The sequence below is a fragment of the Hirundo rustica genome, chromosome 4 (assembly GCF_015227805.2).
Source record: "Hirundo rustica isolate bHirRus1 chromosome 4, bHirRus1.pri.v3, whole genome shotgun sequence".
NCBI lineage: Eukaryota > Metazoa > Chordata > Aves > Passeriformes > Hirundinidae > Hirundo > Hirundo rustica.
In genome coordinates, this window is record NC_053453.1 from 13,092,618 (window position 1) to 13,112,613 (window position 19,996).

A 19,996-nucleotide genomic window follows, 5' to 3' on the forward strand; every position below is an offset into this window, starting at 1 on the left:
AGTCTTATTTTAAAGCAGCTCCTTTATTGCCAATGTAAATTTCATGGCATCAACACTGAAATATCACTAGAGAACAAAATCTGAGAAACCATTTGAAAAGCAAACTCTGAGAACTGAGAATTCTTGCTGGACATTGCTAAGTTAATCATATGCCATGCCAGGTGCACCACAGTTCAGAGTTTAACACAGTAATTTAAACTATGCACAGTTTCAATTCAACTTAATACCTCGGGCTGTGAACTGTAATTAGGAAGGAGCTGGCACATATTCAGTTCCATTGCTCTTGCATATTAACATCACTATGCCTTTAAAACATTCTGAATAAACCAACAGGACAAGCATGTTCTCTGCACTTTGCCATCAGGTCCTGATGCTATGAAACAACTCACAGAGGTCCCATGAAGTCTGGTTTGCTTTTTGAAGTTTTTGCTAACTCTTGCATTATTTTTATTATTTTTGCCATAATTAAACACATATCGTATAGATTTGAGAGGCAATGTCAACATATATATAATTCCACTTTCTGATTTTAAATTTCAGTCAAATTCTTCTACTTAAATGCAGGTCCTCCATAAAAATTCCCACTTATTGAAGAAAGCAGATAAAGTGATTTTTAGCAATCTATGCATCTCACAAATAAACTGAGATGACAATTATTTGCTGACACAACTTTCTAGTGTTAAAAACATCATAAAAGGTCCTTCTTTTACAGTTTTGCAGTTTCATTTTTAAAGTGGCCTTACTACTTGATATACTTATCTAAAGTGTTGATTGTTTTAAAGTGGGAAAGGAGCATAACAATGCAAATATGTCAAATTGTTTGATTCAGATTGCAGCACAATTAGAAGAGTGCTGCAAGAATTATTCCTTTTTACAAGAATAGCCCCCAAGTTACCATGTTCCTTTTTCATAATTTGCAAAGGCAGAATATCAGACAAATCCATTTAAAAAGACCTAGAATTTTAACTATAAAATGAATTCTGCTCACCAGACACTGATACAGTGATCCCATACACTTATGTACAGAAAAAACTATAATGAAAACAGCAGAACTTTCAAAATAAATCTGTGGTTTTGCTTCAATATAAGTATTCAGCTCTATTTTAATGTTCCTTTTAGTTGCAGTTATTAAAAATTCTCTGTTTTCACTGGCATGGCAAAGCACAAGTCAAGGATTAAGACAAGCAGCTCATGCAGAGAAGGTACAAGTGGAAGAAAAGGGAGTCTGATCTACGTAAACTTTATCTCAAGTTGTCATAATGCTGCAATTAGGACACTATATGGCACCCTGTGAGACACAAGCTACTGAGAGTCACTGGAAACACAAAATTAGATCAAAATGATCATTTTAAATGAGCAACATCTTTATTCCCAAAACAAATATTCTCATTACACAAAACTGATTTTCCGGCTTCAGAAATAAGCATTAGAGAATACAGTATACTACTTTTCAATTATAAGAACAAGAGAAATAATTTTATTTCCTGCAGTATGCTTCTTATACAATATGTAAATAATTTGTCAAACTTTGTTGCAACATTTTTAGATAAACTAACCGATTCTCAATAACACTTGTTTTAGACAAATGAAGAAAAATAAGGATTGTCTATTAGAATAAATAGTTTTAACCTTGTTTTTAAATGATGGATTTACTAAACAACTTGGATTAGCAGTGAGAATGGAAGATTTAAAAGTAACTGATCCATACTAAGCACCAAAGCAGTTATGTAATAGGTATCTGGTGATCTAAAGCATAGTGGCAGCCTCAGCATAGTTCTTTATAGCTTTATCTCACATTTCAAGTCCACTTGAGATTCACATATTGTGTTTTCACATCCAGCTTCTCCAAGAGCCTTGACTGGCTGCTGTGTTCAAATTATGTCTGCCCACAGCAGCATTGCTGAGTTCATCACAAAGCTCCCAACTCCCAGCACCGCTCATTCCTGATTAAAGAGTGTCTCTATGAAATGTGCAGTGTGCAAGCAACTACCAAAATCACTGTGTGACATCTTCTCAACGCTGTTGACACAATCCAACTTACAAGTTACTACATAGCAAACATTTCTGGGAAACAAAAAAATAAACATTAAAACCTCTAACTCAAAAAAGAGAGGCAATGCTCTAAGAGGATTTGAGTGGAATTTGATTAGATGTCTTGGGACCAGCATCATGGACTTGGACACCAACATGTGCTGAGACAGAGTGTTACTAATAGACAAAACAGGTCACCCCACGCAATAGGCCACCTTAAAAAAAAAAAGTAGAATGCTTTTTCAGATACTATTATCTAAGAAGATGATTTTTATTCTTTTGAAATGGAACTCATAATAGTATTATGAAGCTCCTGTTTGTATCCAGGTTCCCTGACATTTTAAAATAACCACCTGGGAATAGATCCTAGCAAAAGGGATCTGTCACACTGTGGCTTCTGACACCAGGAAAGCGAACTTGAAACAAAGCTTAAGCCTCTGATCTCCTCAGGGCTCCCTCTTTCATAAAAATGCTGAATTGTGACCGCTGCACTCAAAAGGAAAATCATTTAATGACCCATACAGCCTCACTCTAACCAAATCACCACGTGTTTGTTCCATAACTCAGTTACCTGGCAGCAGTCAAGCAGCATGCTGCTACCTGTGTATTAGTGAAACCTGAGAGCAAGGCTTCCCTTTTAATCACTCACCTTCCAGCTCTTGATTATTCTGCTGTAAGGTTACTGGCCATCCTGGATACTGGAGGGCTGTAAGGTTACTGGCCATCCCTTACACACCAATGCCCAGCACAGCCTATAATCTTATGATTGACACTTGCACGTGGCAGGTTGAAATAAGAAGCTTGAAATTCTTCAGGCATCTTAACTCTTACTTCACAGGTGAATGAACTACTGAGCTATCACGTAAGCATGAGAACTGAGACTTTAAAATAAAGCTACTTGTCCACAGCAACTGAGGAAATAATCTGAATTCTTAGATTCACAAGTTGAAAGCAATCCCAGGCTCATTTTGGCAGGAAACTCAGACCTGCAGATGGCATCAAAGCCTACAGGAAAGCTGCATTTCAAGCATGCCCATTCCTTCAGGATTTTTCATTCCCTGGAAAGCCTCCCCACCCTATCATCATAACCTCCCTGCTCTTGGGCATAGAAGCTCTTGTCAACCACAGCTCTACTGATTCCCTCTACGCTCAGATTTAGGAGCTAACTCCAGTTTCATGGCTCCTTCCTGAGCCAGGTACAGAAGTGCACAGTAGACCACCCTGTTTGGATCCAGGTTCACAGATCCTGTCAGGCTTCTGAATACCATCAGATGCTGCAAGTGATCCACAGAGGTGGCCTTGAAAACCTAAGGGCTGGCACACTAATTGAGGTCAAACATAACTAGGCTAGTATTATAGCACTGGGTGCCAGAAACAGATGCTTAGAGATGAGTATACAAGTGGATCACTCTGTATTAGGACAAATTTACTTGACAGGTCTTCAGCACACAGGGGCTTGGGAAATCACACTGTACTGACAACAGCATTCTTACAAACTACTGATGGTTCTGGTTACCGAGTCTTATCCTTCTTAAACCCATCTGTAACCTGGACTCTACAACATATGGCAAAGCCACATTCTGTCTCTTGTACTGTACAAAAAGAAGTTGGGTTTGAGTTTTTTTCACTGAAGTCATTAGTTGAATACCACTGTTTTGTAACAAATAAAGGCCAGTTATTTCTTCTTCCCTTTCTATACCTGTAATGATTTTTTAGGCATATCAAAATGCTCCTTCATCACCTTTACATGTGTGAAATGTACTAGTCATAAATCAAGCTGCCCAGTACCCTCAATCACCTTTACTTCCTCCTTCTTAGAGCAGTTTTTAGTTCTAGATAATCTTTTTCGAAACAGTACAATGTAAACTATGTAATGACCATAAACGTAAACCACAATTTATAGAGAAGCACAATTTATTTTAAATCATTAGTTTTTAAACATTAAAACATTAAATCATTAGCTTTGAAACATTAAAAATAGAAGTCAGCTTTATTTATTACATTTTTAGTTAAGTACCTTACTTAACTAAAGTCTCAGCTGCATTTAACTGGCATTCTTTTAATTACTTTTTACTTGGATTTTAATGATTTTTTAAAAATATCTGCATCCCAGCCTGTGATGAAGGAATAACATCACATACAGGTGAGCACCAATAGGAGCGTAACAAGCAGCAGACAAACACAGTTATTACACAGAGAAATTACTGAGGTGAAACATGAGACTAGAAAAAGCAGAGCAATACAAAGGGAAGAAATATGTCCCAAGAGAGCTTTCTTTAGAAACATGAATACAAAACCAATGCAATTTTAATACCCTTTGAAAAGCAGTAAACAACTGATTTTAACATAGGAATTTAAGGTCCGTGTACTGTAGCTAGACTGCTCTGACCTTTATCACTGCAACAAGAACAGCAGAGATATAATTTTTTTTTCCTCAGGGATAGGAAAATATAATTGACCTCTAATGATGGAATACTCCCATTTTAGAAAACTGCAAACTAAGCATTGATAATAGCTCAAGGCAACTGAAGCCCTTGATTATTTTAAATCTCCTACATTCAAATTATTGACATTTGATTGACTACCTTCTGTTGAGGAAAAACAGTGAGGGACCAATACTGTCAAGAAGCATTATTTCACCAAGGTCTATTCAGTAGTCTGCCTTTAACCACGAAGCTCAAGATAAGATTCCTTTTGCATTAACACTCATAGAGACTTCCTTAGCAGAACATGATTTCATTATGGAGGACATTGATATAAAAGTCAAAAGTCCACCAGCTGCTTTGCTGGACAAAAATCAGAATATGTTTAGAGATACACACTATTTCAATCATAGGATTTCCCAATGTATAGCCTAAAATAAAAACAGTACACATGAAATGCAGAAAAAGTTAGTACATTTACAGAGGTTCACTTTGAAATTTAGACCACCTTTTTCAGCCAAAAAGCTTGTTCAAAATATCTTCTTTTAAATATACAGAGTTCTTCTATGGTTATCTTAGGCTCAGATGCAGACTGCTGCAGTTCTGTTCTGTAACATGTGCTTTATTTTATTAGGTTTATTTTCCACTTCTCCACACACCTTCTGCACATTATCAGAGATCTATCCAAACACAATAGTTTCCAAAAGCAGAGTTCATCCTAAAAGGTGAGGTAGACAGTGGACACAAGAAGGCTGCTATCAAAGCTCTGTCAACTTCAAATAGGACCATCCCTCTTACACTGACCATATGCTGTTAACAGATTAAAAGTGAAAAATGAGAAAACGAGGATAAGGGTTGTAGAGAAGGGGAAGAAAAAAAAAAAAAAAAAAAAAAAAAGTCTTACTAGGAAAACCGGGAAGCAAGGGTTAGCACTTCAAATATATGAAGGATGAGACAAACAGTACTTCAAAGATACCAATAATGGAACTGTAATGACAGGTAGAGAGACAATTTTTTGTTTCATCAAATATTAATATTTTTAATTTTCTTCTTAAAAAATGTAGTAAAACAGTGCCCATTCCTGCAGTCCCCATAGGCAATTAGAACAGATTTAGTTATTGATTATTAAAAGATAGGCTAGATTGCAAAGATAAGAGTCTGGTAGGATCACAACAAAAGCAATTACTACTAAAATGGAAGGGATCAATTATGAATAAAACTGCTACATAGTTACATTTTCATTTTTATCAGTCTCTTTCTTTGGTAGAGAACTTAGGTCACCTTATTCACTTTCATTAGATATTGGCATAGCTTTGGGTTCTATCCTTCTGAATGTTTCCTAATCCTCCTCTCTAAAAGCTTTAAAAATTTTAATATTAGCTTCTCTGACATTCTTCAGTAAATCATCCCAAGAAGAAAAAAAAAAAAAAAAAACAGCCAACAACTTCACAAACATTACACTTGAGGGGCAGATACAAGACCACTGCAGACTGTGAGAGTTTATGGTCACTGTCACATAGAAAGGTCAAGAGCTACACCCCCAGCCTTCGGTCAGCACCCAGAGCACCTTCAGTCAGTACTCATGGGAACAGGAACTACCTAATAGAGGCTGCTTCTAAGAAAAGAAACTTCCTGAAAGAGGCTGGAAAACACTGTGGTAGAGAAAAACAAAACTAGTGCATGACTTTTTACCTGGTTAAGATTCCATAATAATGTAATATATCCTAAACCTTGACAGCTGTACAACACTTGTGGGTTCAACAAGTTAGACATCTGGAAGCGCATGGTACAGAAATCTGGCACCTCCCATGTTAGCCAACACGGACATACTGCACCCCCGCAAAGTACGATCACATGGTCTGTATCACCTCTTCTAAAGTAGTGCTTAAAAACAAAACCAAAATCAATCTTGGTATCTGGATTTATACATTTGTATCAAAATGTGCAGCACACGTAACCCTCCCTTCAGAGGCTCACACACCATCATCTGGATTTTTTTGCTTACAAAATGCTTTCTTTTAGCTGTGCATCAAGATGTACAGTTGACATGCTAAAGAGGACAACTTAACAAGGTATTCACTTGGTTTTTGTCATATTCACTTAGAAATAAAGTCAAACAAAAAAATATATCCAAAGTAGAAGTTTAGCCCAGTTGAAGCCAGTACTATTCTGAACATAAAGAGCCTACCATTGCACTGAATGCAAAAGGTAGATGTACCTGAGACCATCTGTTAGCACTAAGTGAAGGATAATAACTAGGCTTGTCTGCCTGTAAGCAAGTTTATCTCTGAACGCTCAGGCATCTGTCAAAATCACTGTTTCACAGACCTCTCTCAATGCAGACCTCCACTTTAGGGAGAAATAAATCACAGAAGACCCAAATTAACCATTTTGATTACTTTTTTGTCCAGCTGAAAAAATGCGTAAGTACTTTGCACACACTGCGTGCAAATTCATCTATTACAACCAAAATCAAGTGCTAACTCACTACAATACAGTGAGATACTGTTTCAGTAGCCTAGATGCTTGATTTCAAAGTAAAGCCATACCAAGTAAAATTCATTATTACATGCAACTATAGATATAGTCTTGATTCAAGACAAAGTGCTTCCTCTTCAAAATATGAGACGCTTAGCTTCTATTTTCTTTTTTCCACCCTATTGCAAAAAAGAACCAGATTCAGCTCCACCATTTCTCTTCATTGACTTAGGGGGTCAACACTGAGCAGCTACAGGACCATTCTCACAGCCTTTGGCAAATAAGGTCATAACAGACAAAAAGCTATTCAGAGTACTGCAATTTTTTCTTCTTGTGTCATCACCTTAGTACTCTTCAAACAAAAGCCTGCAAGTAAGCTACAATAAAACTCTCCTAGCCAATTTTACAAGAGGAGTCCTGCAGTTCCCTTTGAAACACATTGTGAACAGCAACAATGGAAGTTACTCCATAAAGCTTTGACCTGGTGGAGAAAAGTTTTCCTAAGAACCACAATTAAAGGGAAAAAAAATAAAACAAACAACCCACACCTGCTTTGGATTCAAAATTAAGTCACAATTTTCTTATGGGATAGAATCTCCACCCCTCAAATCAACATTTTCATTTGCAGATACTGTGCATCTGATGTGCATCACAGATACCATATGCCTCTAAAACACTAGTATATGCTGTAGAAGTTGAATTTAAAGTGAGGCCATAAACGGGACAAAAGAGATACTGAAAACGTCTGATACTGGTTTTATTTTGGTGCACTTAACTGTTTGCAAGGAGACTTAAAAACCTGGAAGGAGTTTTGCCTTCGAATAGAAGCATAAAACAGAGTAGGGTGTCTCCAGAGCATAAAACTGGGTTGAAGAGAAACACATGTAGCAGAAGAGAAAAGATGGCTCTTGTCAACAACAGCAAAACCACTCCTTTCATGAGGCAACTGATCGGACTGGAGCATTGCATCTGGAAATGCCGACTCAGTCAGGCAAATGGCCAGCTCCTGACTGTGCACCCCGACTTAACAGTAGCCAGTTTCTTCAGCAAACAAAGACTACCAATTCTGTACTTAAGTCTCTGTGAAAGCAAACTTTTAACAAACTAATTCAGCAAAACATCCCACTTAGCTCCAGTAAGAAGTGTATTAAATGCTCTATCACCTAAGCATAGAAGTTTTTTAACAACCTTGTGGTTAAGACTTAACTGAAAGCTTCAAAAATAACCCTGAACCTAGAGCTACAAAAAAATTTAACCTATTTCCATTTTCAGACTAGCAAAAAATAAATCCATGTAACACTACAAACTGAATTTTTGGAAACAAGGGAATCAGTTACTGCGTATCTTGTACATAACGTTTGTTTCCATTGCAGTAACTCCAAATTCAAACAACTGAAACCATAATACAGCTTTTACACAATGCTGGAGGAAATAGCACTAGTGGAACAGGATGTGAACAAGAGGTAACTGTCGAAGGCTGATCACCACTACACCAGCACCTCGTCTATGTTATTTTTACCTATCCTGAAGGGGAAGAAAATACCCATTCACTGTAACTAGGGAAAGAAAAGGAAAAAAAAAGAAAAAAAAAAAAAAAAAAAAAAAAGGAAAGCTAAAACATCATGGTCAGAGATATATTATTTCTTCCAGCAGAAGTCACAAAGAAAAAGACTTGAATCATTTGCCACGGCACATAGCAACATCCCTCCCCACCACATACATATCCATCCATCCACCATACACTGCTTTTCAGTTCTAAGACCAGCAAACGAGGAGGAGAAGGGAATGAGTGACATCAGGACCTAGTTCCCTGTCAGAACAAAGCAGGCAGACTGGATCCTCAAGTAAGGAAAACAAAGACAAGAGCCTATTGGTGACTTAATGAGTCACCATTAAGTCCCACTGAAGAAAACACAGTGACAGTCAGTGACAGAAGCATGTCATCCTTTAAGGACAAAAAAACGAAAGTCCAAAGCCACACTGTCCTAGGAAAGAGTAAAGTGTGAACACTATAGAGATGGAAGAATGTTCCTATGTGGTTCAGTGAACAAGTATCATGAGAAAAGATCAACTGGACAGTGACAAGAACATGAAGGACTAGCAGAAGACAAGAATGGAGAAACAGAGAACAACTTCTGTTTCATCTGTAAGATTAACAGAAACTTAAACCAAAGAGATAGTGGTATCAGCATCATTGGCAATTAGACACATCTGGGATGGGGAAATAGTCTGGTGGTACCGAGGAGGATGAGAAAAGGGCTGCCTATAGATAGGACAATGATGCAGAAAGAAACTTCAGAACAGAAAGCACTGAGAAAGGACACCACAAAGATGAGAGAACTGGAGGGAGAATCAAGAGGAACACGTGGGATGCGCAGATCCCCGACAAACCGGGGGTTCACAGGGCCGGCGGCCGGAGTGCCTGGCGCGGCACCGGGCGGCCCCGCCCGAGGGATGCCGAGCCCGGCGCCCGGGCTGGGGACGGTCCCCGAGCGGCCGTGGCGACATCTCCCGTGGGAGGGCGCGGCCCGGGCGGGTGCCGTGCCCTGCCGGGGAGCCGCCGTGTGTCCCGCGGGCGGCGGGACCGGGCAGCCGGGACGGCCCGCAGGGGGTTACGGGGCGCCGGGAGCGACGCGCGAGGGACGCACGGACAGCGGAGAGGTCGCGGGGGAGGCTCCGTCCGGGCGGGTCGGGGGTCCCCGTACTCACTTTTTGTGGGGCGCCGGGTGCTTGTCCCTCCTGCCGGCCGCCGCGGACTGCTTGGGCCGCCGCCTGCGGGCCTGCAGGGCCAGCACTGCCGGGAGAAGAGAACAGCCGGGAGCCGGCGTGAGCGGCGGCGGCGGCGGCGGCGCGGCCCCCCCCCCGCTCCCGCCGCCCGGCAGGCACGGCGCGGTACCTTTGCGCGAGTTCATCGCCCCGCGCCGAGCGCCGCTCGGCGGGCCCGCCTCTCCCCGGCTCGCCCGGCTCCGCTCCCGGCCGCGCTCCCGGCGCCGCTCCCGCTCCCGGCCCCGCCGCCAGCCGCCACCGCGCGCCGGGCACCGTCCGGCAGCATCGGCACCGCCGCCCCGCGCCCGCCCCGCGCCACCGCCGCCGCTGCGCAGGCGCGGCCGAGCCGGCGGGGCCGCGGCCGGAAAGGCGCGGGCGGGGCGGGGCGCGGCGCGGCAGGTGGCGGCGGGTGGGCGCACCTGAGGCGGGAGCGGCCCCGCGGCCGCCGCCGAGGTGCGGCTTTGTCGGGCTGTCGAGACAAATGGGAATCAATTCTGCAAGTTTTTGTTCGTGCCCGGAGTAGCGGAGCGATCCGCCCTGCTGCTGTGCCACGTTGGGAGGTGTGGCAAGGAGCAGAGGTGAGAGGCGTCAGGCTCGCTCCACGGCAGCAGCTGGGGCGAGATCAGCTTTAGCTTTTCCGAAACCTGTGGGGTGAGATGCCAGAACCAATTAACCCAATTAACCTCGTGGCCAAATCCAGGGAAATTAGATTTCCTTAATTCTGATTCTCACTAAGTTGTTCGGTTATCATGACGGACAACTCTTGACAATTGGTTTTTTCCTGCCAACGGCATCTTGTTGCCCGTGGTACCAGACACTGCTCAGATCTGGCGTGTAATGACCCACTGAACACTGTCCCTTCTTACCTGAGCTGTGCACAGGATGGCTCAGTGTTTGACAGTGTTACACCTGAAATTTTGTGCCATCTATACCTTAATGCCTGGGGTCAACTATGATCTGGGTCATATCCAAAGCTCTAGTCTAAGTGTGAGGTTGTCTGGCTTATCTTCACGTGGCACTGGAATTCCAAGGCATAGTAACTGATAGAAAACAGAGGATGGTCATTAATTTTTGAGGCAGAACCGCCTCCCTAAATGGCAACACAAGGAATCCATAAGGATGATCCTAAAAGCAGCTGCAGTCAAGGCATTATGAGAGTGAAGGGAACTAGCAGTAATTGCTGGGCTTAAGTAATTGGATCGTTGAGATTTCATCTAGACAGAAAATTGAATCCCTACATCTGGTTAGTTCAGCTTAGGAGGGGTAAAGCCACAGAAAGACAAAGCTAGACAACCCAAAAAGGAGGCACTACACTGTATAATGCTTTTTTTTTTTTTTTTTTTTTTGTCTGACTAGAGAGCCTGGTGAACAGAAAACAATAGGACCATGAAGTTTGTAAACTGCAGCTCTCATGAGGCTCCCCAGCTGCACTTCTAAATCAAAACATTTTCTGTTACCCATCTTCCATCATAAAAGTAGACAGGAAATAAACATTTCTAGTATAAACTGCTACCAGTAATACGCAATGCTGGTGGGTTATATTTCTCCCTTACTGTAGTTAGTCTTTTAGCTCAGTGGGATAGATTAGGTTACAGAAGGCTTTATTGAAATTTTGAAGGCTTTCTGCCAAGAAAGTTTAGGTACATGAAAATTAATAATAGCTGAATGTTAAGAAACCAGACTATGTATTTACTCATTGTTTCCAGGCTAATTTAACTTCACTGGTTGATTTGTGGGCCTGCATGAATACTTGTTCCTGTGCAGAGAATGAGAGAGACAAGCAGCTGATGATGGAAAAAACAGTCCAACTTGCTTTTTTTTTCTTTGTCAGGGCAGTGCTGCATTAAAGTTGTATTGTAGCTATGGTTCTAGGGCAGAAACGGTACCGGGGTCCTGATCATCTTTTCAGCAACTTGTGTGCCATTCTATTTACTTTAACAGGAATTTTATATGTAGAACTGATTAGACAATTGGGTCTTAGATGAGTACAGCAGGCTTTGCTTACATCAACAGGATTATAAATCCACCAGATCTGGAGTTAGGAAGGAATTTCCCTCACGAGCATAATGTCAGCAACATAATCAGGGCAAGGGAACAATCTGCCAGCACACAGAGAAAGGAATTGTTAGGACCAGGTGTGGGTGTATACTACACATACAGTTTCACTCAGTGGAAACATATTTTGGGACTTATTTTATCGGGGTTTCATTGTTTTCCTCCCCTACCAGGCCAAGCATCACTCAGAGGATGATTGTGCAGAAATGCAAAAAAATCACTGAGACTATGTATGTATAGAGGATTACCATGTGCAATTAACTGACTGGAGAGTAAATTAAGGTCAGTAGAGACTAAACATATTTCAGAGAATGAAAAAATAAAAACCAACAAACCCCCACTCTGTTTCTCAGACTGAAGGGAATCACTCCCTTAGAACACAAATAATAAATGAAATTTTTAAAAATTACAAGAATAATTTTATTTATGTGCTTGTTAAGAAAGAGTCTACTCTGTTTATTTGAACCCACTCATTCCAGGGAAAATTTCCATCATTATTTAAATATACATCTTTTTCAACAGGAAATGATGAGCCAATAGAGAAGACTGAATAGCAAAAGGCAGCATTTGCAAAATCAGTGTACAACATAAGGTGGACTGAGCCAGAATATATCTGCCTGTCTTTCTCTGAACACTTTATGGGAACAGGTGTCTGATTTGTTGCAGGGATTACCATAGAGCTCATGCACTCAGGGGAGAGGCTCTGTGGGGTTCAGATGATATGACCTATGCTGAAGGGAGGAACAACAGCAGATTTAGGTGATCTTTGGTGCAAACATCAAGAGAGAAGAAGAATTAAGTATCAAATTATGGAATGGTATTTTTGCTGTCTATAATATAGCTTGGACCTGATACCCACGGATGTTTGTTGTTTTTTTTTCCTTTTGACCTAGCTTTGAAATATTCCCTTACATATGATGACTAACTTTTCCTTTTGTACAGAATAAGGAGTTACCTAGCAGCAGTCCTGTAAACATGATACTGTCATCCATCTGAGAATAACTGAAAATTCTTCCTTCAGCAGAGGAATGTTAGAAAAATTTGCCCTGATTTCTGTACCACTTCCTTTTAGCACTGCTTTTCCCACTCTGTAGTAGCATGGGCTCATATCCTTATTTCTGCACTTCAGAAATCAGAATGAGCCAACTTCACACTGCTCTTGCACAGAATGGAACAAACATGAAATAACACGTAAGGCAGAGGAAGAAAAAAACCCCAACAAAATGGTAAGTGGTGAGAAAAGGAAAAAGAAAATGTAGTGAAAGGAAATTCCCAATTACAGGCGAGCTCTCATTAATATGCAAGTCCAGCCTTCTCATCCTCTCGCCTTTCATTGTTGTCTCTTGTTCCTTCAGTTCCCACCCCCATTCTGAATTTCTTTAAGTATGACACACCCAAGTAGGCATACAAACAATGAGTCTGTCCTTCTCCTGCTCACTTGAAGAATTTTCTGTCTACCGAAATGGGGTTTTTTCCTCCTCTAGTGTGTAAACAAAGCAAAGAGGACAATTCTCAGCTTGGTTTTGAGCAACACAGACAACAAACGTACAGATAGGAAGGATTAAGCAACAGTAACTAAGTAGCCGAGTTTCTTGTAAGGTCAAGACTATTGGCTCATCAGTGCCTAAGTATAACCAGTTAACATTAATAGGAGCATTGCACAAGCTAAACAAGAAAAGTAGGTTGTTATCTCGGCAGTGTAATGAGAAAAAATAGAAGGAAGCATGAGTTGGGGTTTCCAAAAAAACCCAGCAGGTTAGAAATTCCTCAGTTTAGATTCCTTGCTCATTCACTGAAATCACTGTGCCCTTCCTAAAGCAAATTACATGACTCACCTGACTAATTTTCTTCATCTATAAAATGGTACAGTGCATGCCAGCTACACAGAGTTTACATTGGTAGAGAACTCTTGTTTATCAAGTAAATTTGGATTACTAATAAAAGAAGAAAGACATGAAGGACAAAGCAGACCTGTTTAACACCAATTTGACATGAAATTAAAGACGAACCTGTGCCCAGAAATAGCTACATCAACCCAGATATGTATTGAATGTTGTCTAAAATAGGGCATGAACTGGCATGACTTAACTCAGACCTGAAATAGAATTGAAACAGACTCTGGCAATATTTTTATGAAAATATTTCTTCTAGTGTTGAAGCACTCAGGTTTTCAGAATGACTCATTCTAGCTTCCCTCATTACTTCCAGCAGGCTCCCAAACACCCCTTCAATTAAACTTCCTCCAGTTTCCTGGGTCCTTGTCTTAAATTTCTTCATTAGACTCTACTCCTGGTTCCCAGCTCTTTACCCAGCTTGCCCTTCTCATCTTGACTTGCATCCTCTCCTTTTTCAAATACACTGCCTTTTCTTTTTATTGTGTTTAAACTGGATGGTTTCTTTCTTCATGCTGATTAGAGGTCAGCAAGGGAAGAAAGGACGACTGAAAGATTAGCAACTGCTTTCAGTTTTCTGTTCAACATCAACACAAGCAATTATAGCAAAAGTTTCTCAGCAGTGATGCAATGATGTTTTAGATTCAGTCCTACTATTTCTTTCTGATTGGCAGCTATGCAGTCTGGTTTTGCACGTGAGAGATTAATCTGCTAATTTTCAAACTTAATTATTAAACACTCACATGGCTCCAACATGCACTGTTTTACAAAGTCTCATAATTTGCCCACATTTAAGCAGATTTTCCTAAGGATTTCAGTGGCACATCTTTGATAATAAGGCCTCTTACTGTGAAATCTCAGCCTCCTACACAAAGCAGGATTTGCCAACCAGTGAGATGAGAATCCACTGGAAATCAGATGCAAGGCTTACCCTGTTTCCCCTTCTCTACACTTGGACTGCACAAACAATAGTCACAATGAAAACAATAAGGGACAAACCGTAAGCTAAATTGTAATGTAAGAGGAAGCAATGGACTAATTTTCTCTGGAAGAATAAAGCTTCTTTCTTCCCTGTAACCTCCTCTGTACTTTTACTTGATAGAAGATGTTTTCACTGCCTTCAGAGTAATCAGACACCAGCTGACTAGTAGGATGATGCCATGTTATATCAGTGGTACCCCAAATGTCCTTTCTTGACACATTCTGCCGTGTCACATCGCTGCAACGCCCTTGCCAACACCCTTCTGGGAAATTAATAGCCGTAACCCCCCTGCTGCTCAGTGAGGACCAGTGTCCCTCTGCAAATATTCAGATTACAATCCATTCTGAAATAAACCTGTGACCAGTAAAGAAGCACTGGTCAAATGAGTTTGTTTGGGTACAGTTCCAGAGCTTCATCTTCACAGTAGATTTGTCCTCTTTCATAGGAAGCAACCGTTTGGTAAAGGATGTCTCAGTTACACTGGTAATGTGCATTGGTAGCTACAGTTATCAGTATACTATTGTTTGCCATTAATGCACAGAACATTGCCTCTTTTGCTTAATTAGCTTTGACTACATACTGAATCCAAGGAACTATTGGGCTAGAGGGGCTTTTCCAAGAAGTGGCTGAGGATTCTTTTCATATTATCAAAACAGCATTATTTTAAAAGTATTAATTATGTCATTACTCAGCAAGGGATATTTCACTCCACATGATTAAAGTTTTACAAAGTTAACAGTAACTGGATCTTACAAAGTGAAATGTCAGCCAGCTTCATAGTCATAGGCACTACCAACCTGGTTCATAACTGGTATGAACTAGCCATTCAGTTTCATTCTGGCTGCATAGATCGATAACATTCTATACCATGCAAAACAGCAACAGGGATTTTTTCAAAAGCAGAAAATCCTACAGCTAATTGCCAAAATAAAAGAAGAAACAGCTTAACTTGTTAGCCAACCTTGTTAGCCTTCACAAAGAGCACAAATGAATGAACCTTGTTATTTTCAAAGAGCTGAAGAAAGACCGATTATCCATCTCTAGGCACGGGAAATTCCCTGTGCCCCTACTATAAGATGTGTAACATCAAATCACAGTGAAAATATTATAAACAGTCAGCTATGTTAATTCAAAGTACAGAGAATTAATCTACTCCAATTTGGCTTCGTGCATTGTTTCTCAGAAATTAATTCCGTGGGCTTGATTTTTTGGGTTTGATTTAATCATGTTTTACGCCCACTTTGCCATTCATTGTAGTAACGCAAATGACTGTGGTAGGAAATATTCACATGCTTCTGCCTTCAGAGCTGCAAACTATTATAATAAATATTAGGAATGTAAATATTGTCACCAAAGAGTATGTCTTCATTGCACTCTTTATTCAAGTCAGGCCTTTAAAATCACTACACTGTTAGAATATATTATATTATAGACAATATATATTATAGACAATAAGTCTATGTACAGTAACTTCTAAGCCATGAAGATTTTTACCCATTTTCCAGAACACTCAGTGCCTTACTAGCAGGGCTGCCCTGGTACAGGTAAAACACAAAACTAAAGGATTATGGCTATTTCAGTTCCTAGTGAGGAAGAAATTCAGTGTAGGACAATGATTTCTTCTTTGTTCAGATACGTGACTTTAACTTGTTTTGAAAATAAGGGGGTTTATTTTCTTCAAACACTAGTTGCAATAGGTATATAAGTCCGTTTCCTAAAACCTCTTCCTCTGTCCTAACTTATGCATCATTCTTAAAGTAAGCACAAAATTGCATAAAACTGCAGAAAAAGCAGAATGGCAAGAACCAATTGTAAAATGGTGAGAGAATATGTAATTGATTAGTTGGTGGTAGGATACATCCAAATCAACATGTTTACCAACATGCTTGGCACTATTTGCATTCAGTGGAACAATGCACTGGACTATTTATACGGGAGCAGAAGCAAGAAATGATACTGCAAGCTCAACAGACTCACAGCATGGCTCCTGTCATTGAAAACCCAGGAGAACAGAGAGCCTTTTCTGTCTCTTTCTTTGAACTGTGGTTGAAATCCATGCGGAAATATGATAATGTTGATAGTTTTTTGTACACACCAATTTATCTAAGACTGTTCTGGTTATAATAACAATGGTTGGACTTGATGATCTTAAAGGTCTTTTCCAACCTAAACAATTCTAACAGACTATGATCTTTGCTTGCCCTGATCAAATTTTTGAATAAGGCTCCTTGTCCTTTCTTTTCCCCAAAATAATACATAGTTCAAGATTAGGTACTCTGTTACTAACTAAAGTACTCTATGAAATTGTAATGGGAATTTATCTGCAAATAAAAAAGTATGCAGAAATCGTATTTGCAGTGAAATCAATCTCAGTTGCAATGGAAGTCTGCATTGCCAGCATACCGTTATCCTTTCCTCTAGCCTGGTCCTCATATAAAAGAATTGCAGTTGTCTAAATAGTCTTTCATTTCAGGAGTTAATAATTGGCTATTACTCTTTAAAATCTGGAACTGCCTAGCCAGCTGTAGAACCTGACTATGGAAAATACATGTCCCCTGTATATCACCTGGTAAAAATGCGGGTGCTACAGCTTATTGGACCTGAGGGGAAAGACCAACTCAAGAAACTGTCCTTGGGTTTGTAATATGTAATCTAACCTTTGTACTCTAAACAATTGGCCACTACTTCTAATCTCCCTTTTCAGAACTCAAGATGCACATTAGGCCCGCCCATGTCCAAGGTTTATTTGCAGCAAGTTATCCTTGAATCTTTGTTGGTTTTGTTTTGTTGGGATTTTTTAGCTGTTGTTGGATAAGGGTTGTCTTCACCAAATGTGTATCTGATTTGGCCCACAGAGAGAAGAAAAAAAGTGTCACCCTGTAACACTTTGTATCATGCTGAGCCTTACATTAATATTTTATGTGTCTACTGTGCTTTCATTTAATCTCTTTTTTCTGTTCAGAAACAGTTGTATCCCTTGCTGCCCGTGTACAGAGCCCATAGTATTTCATATTAATGCATTCTTACAGAGACTCTGATGCTTGGGGAGGCCCTGGCTGAGGGACGGGAGCTGTCAGATAAAAGGGATGTTTACCAGTTACGGTTTCAAACAGCAGTGCCATGAGAATATATTAATCAGTTGGAGATCCCAGACTGGAAGAGGAAACAAATTTTTCTAGTATCTGGTAGAAGACCATTTTAGTCTAGCAGGCAATTAGCCAACCACTGAATGGAGAGAGACAGTAAGCTGTAGAACAGGTACAGGGAGTCCTCTCCAACAATATCACTGACCGCTGTGATTTTCCTCATATTTCAGTCATTTGTAAAACTCACCAAGCAAGAACAGGGAAAATACACAGTTGAACATTAAAAGAATCCTGAATTGTAATGCTAAGAGTAGCTAAAAATAAATCTGATTCTTATCTTTTTGGCTGGAAGGCAACCTGTGAACTAAAAGAGACAAGAGACCAGACACAGCAAACACAAAATTGTATCTTCACTTAGCACAAGTGGGATTTAGCATGGGCACTCCCTGGAACAGTATTTTAATGCTAGTATTTGTGTGACACTCACAAAATTCAGGTTTAGATAAAAACTTAGGCACTCGATTCTCACTAAACACCAAATCGCAGCTTTCAGTAAGTTTAATAGTTACCAGTTAAACCATGCCTAGAGAAAATTGTTAATTGCATAAGTAAATTTTCACCAGTTGGAATTTATACTGGATTCTATGTGCACATACCCACTAGAATAAGGATCCCAAGGGGAAAAAGGAGACAGAAGTTACAACTCCTGTCCTTAACCAAAGGAACAGTAATACTACACTGTCTGCTATCCCCCATACTAATTAATACCTGCACAGGTTATGTTGTGGTGATGCTGTAATTCTATCCATTTTACACAGTGGCTGTTACCAGTTCTGTTTCTGTGTGAGTCTGTCCTTTGGGGATGTCATGGTCCCTGTCCATTTGGTTGGTTTTGAGACCTGCTCCACATCCCAGTTACCACTTGACGACCCCTGCTGCAAGAATTTCTTACAGCACAGCCCTTTTTGCCCCAGTCTAAAATCTGATACAAACTGTTCTGCTTCAAAAGCTGTCCAATGTGAACGGACATGCAGCTGTACTTTGTTTTCTTTTTCTGATATTGAATGACTCCCTGCTTGATTCTTTTATTATCTGACTTACAAAAAGTGTTTATCTGTAAGAGTTTGCCACCCTGAATTATCTTTTTCCTGTGCTCACCCTAGAGGACCACTAGGAGGTTGTGCAAGACCCCAGCTAGTTCACAGCATGCCCAGACCCAGCTGTCCCAGAAGCCTCTTTTTGCATTGCTTAAATGAAATGGCTGTACAGAAATGGAGAAGGTCATGTGGAAACAGGGCTTAAACTGCTGTATGCTCCCTCATGGAAAATGAGTAAGCAGACAGACAAAAATAGAAGTAGAAGTGTGCAAGGCCACAGAATAGTATCACAGTGCACATGCTGCAATTGATGCTCACTCTGCTAAAAAGGTGGGATGGATACCAAATGATTTTCATTTATCCACTCAGCTAGGCAGATAAGACTAGACTCAGGGGACTTCAAGAACATTTCCTAATATGACTTTAACAGGAAGAGATTGCAAGGTATAAAAGTATAAGCCATGCTTCCTCTCCTGTCCTATTTTTGGACATCAGTGGCCTTCTGTAACTCTTAACTTTTCCTCCCTCTGAGAAGAAATGCTTCATAGTTTCATCATAGTAATTTTAGATTTTTGTTGTCAGGAACAAACATGCCTTCCTGAATTTTTTTAAATGCCCACTGCAAACAAAGATCCAGGTTCAATTTGCATAAGCAGGCCTACATTAGCTCTAAATGAGCTAGTCTGGGTACTATAGCAGCAGCATGTTATTGGGGAGCTGTGGTTACTCTGTGCGAAATTATTGAATTAATGAACTAGGAACCTAGAAAATTAGCAGTCTACACTGCTGGATAAATGCAAGTCAACTAGTTAAAATTAGTTTCAGTTTCTTAGGACAATCTGTAGTTACTCAAGACCTACAGAGCTGAGAACTGCATCTGTGATCCTGGACCTTAAGTTACGCTCTGCTACGTAGCAATACATTACAGTCTCACTGGCCAATAGACCACTGAGTCGATCTGAAATTCAGGACTCGGAATGCCCAGCTATTTCTCAGCCTTGCTCTGAAGTGAAATCCAGCCAGGCTTGACTTTCTCCACCACCTGGTTTCATGGGTGAATAATAATTGGGCATTTGGCCAGAAAGCAGCAATGCTGTGCTCTGGTATGGTCTCTGATCTGGAGGAACTAAGGAACCAGAGTTTGGTTATACTGAGCAGCACAACACTTTACAGTTCAGACTGGACT

General features: G+C 40.4%; 1 protein-coding gene across 1 annotated transcript in view; it reads right to left on the reverse strand.

Annotated features, from left to right (window-relative positions):
- The window catches only part of SRPK2 (SRSF protein kinase 2), a 130,260-nt gene extending 120,591 nt beyond the window's left edge, over positions 1-9,669 (reverse strand). Inside the window, exon 1 of the mRNA XM_040061370.2 lies at positions 9,642-9,669. The gene's annotated coding sequence lies outside the window, so the exon portion shown is untranslated. The remainder of the gene's footprint in view (positions 1-9,641) is intronic.
- Between the last annotated feature and the right edge of the window lie 10,327 nt (positions 9,670-19,996).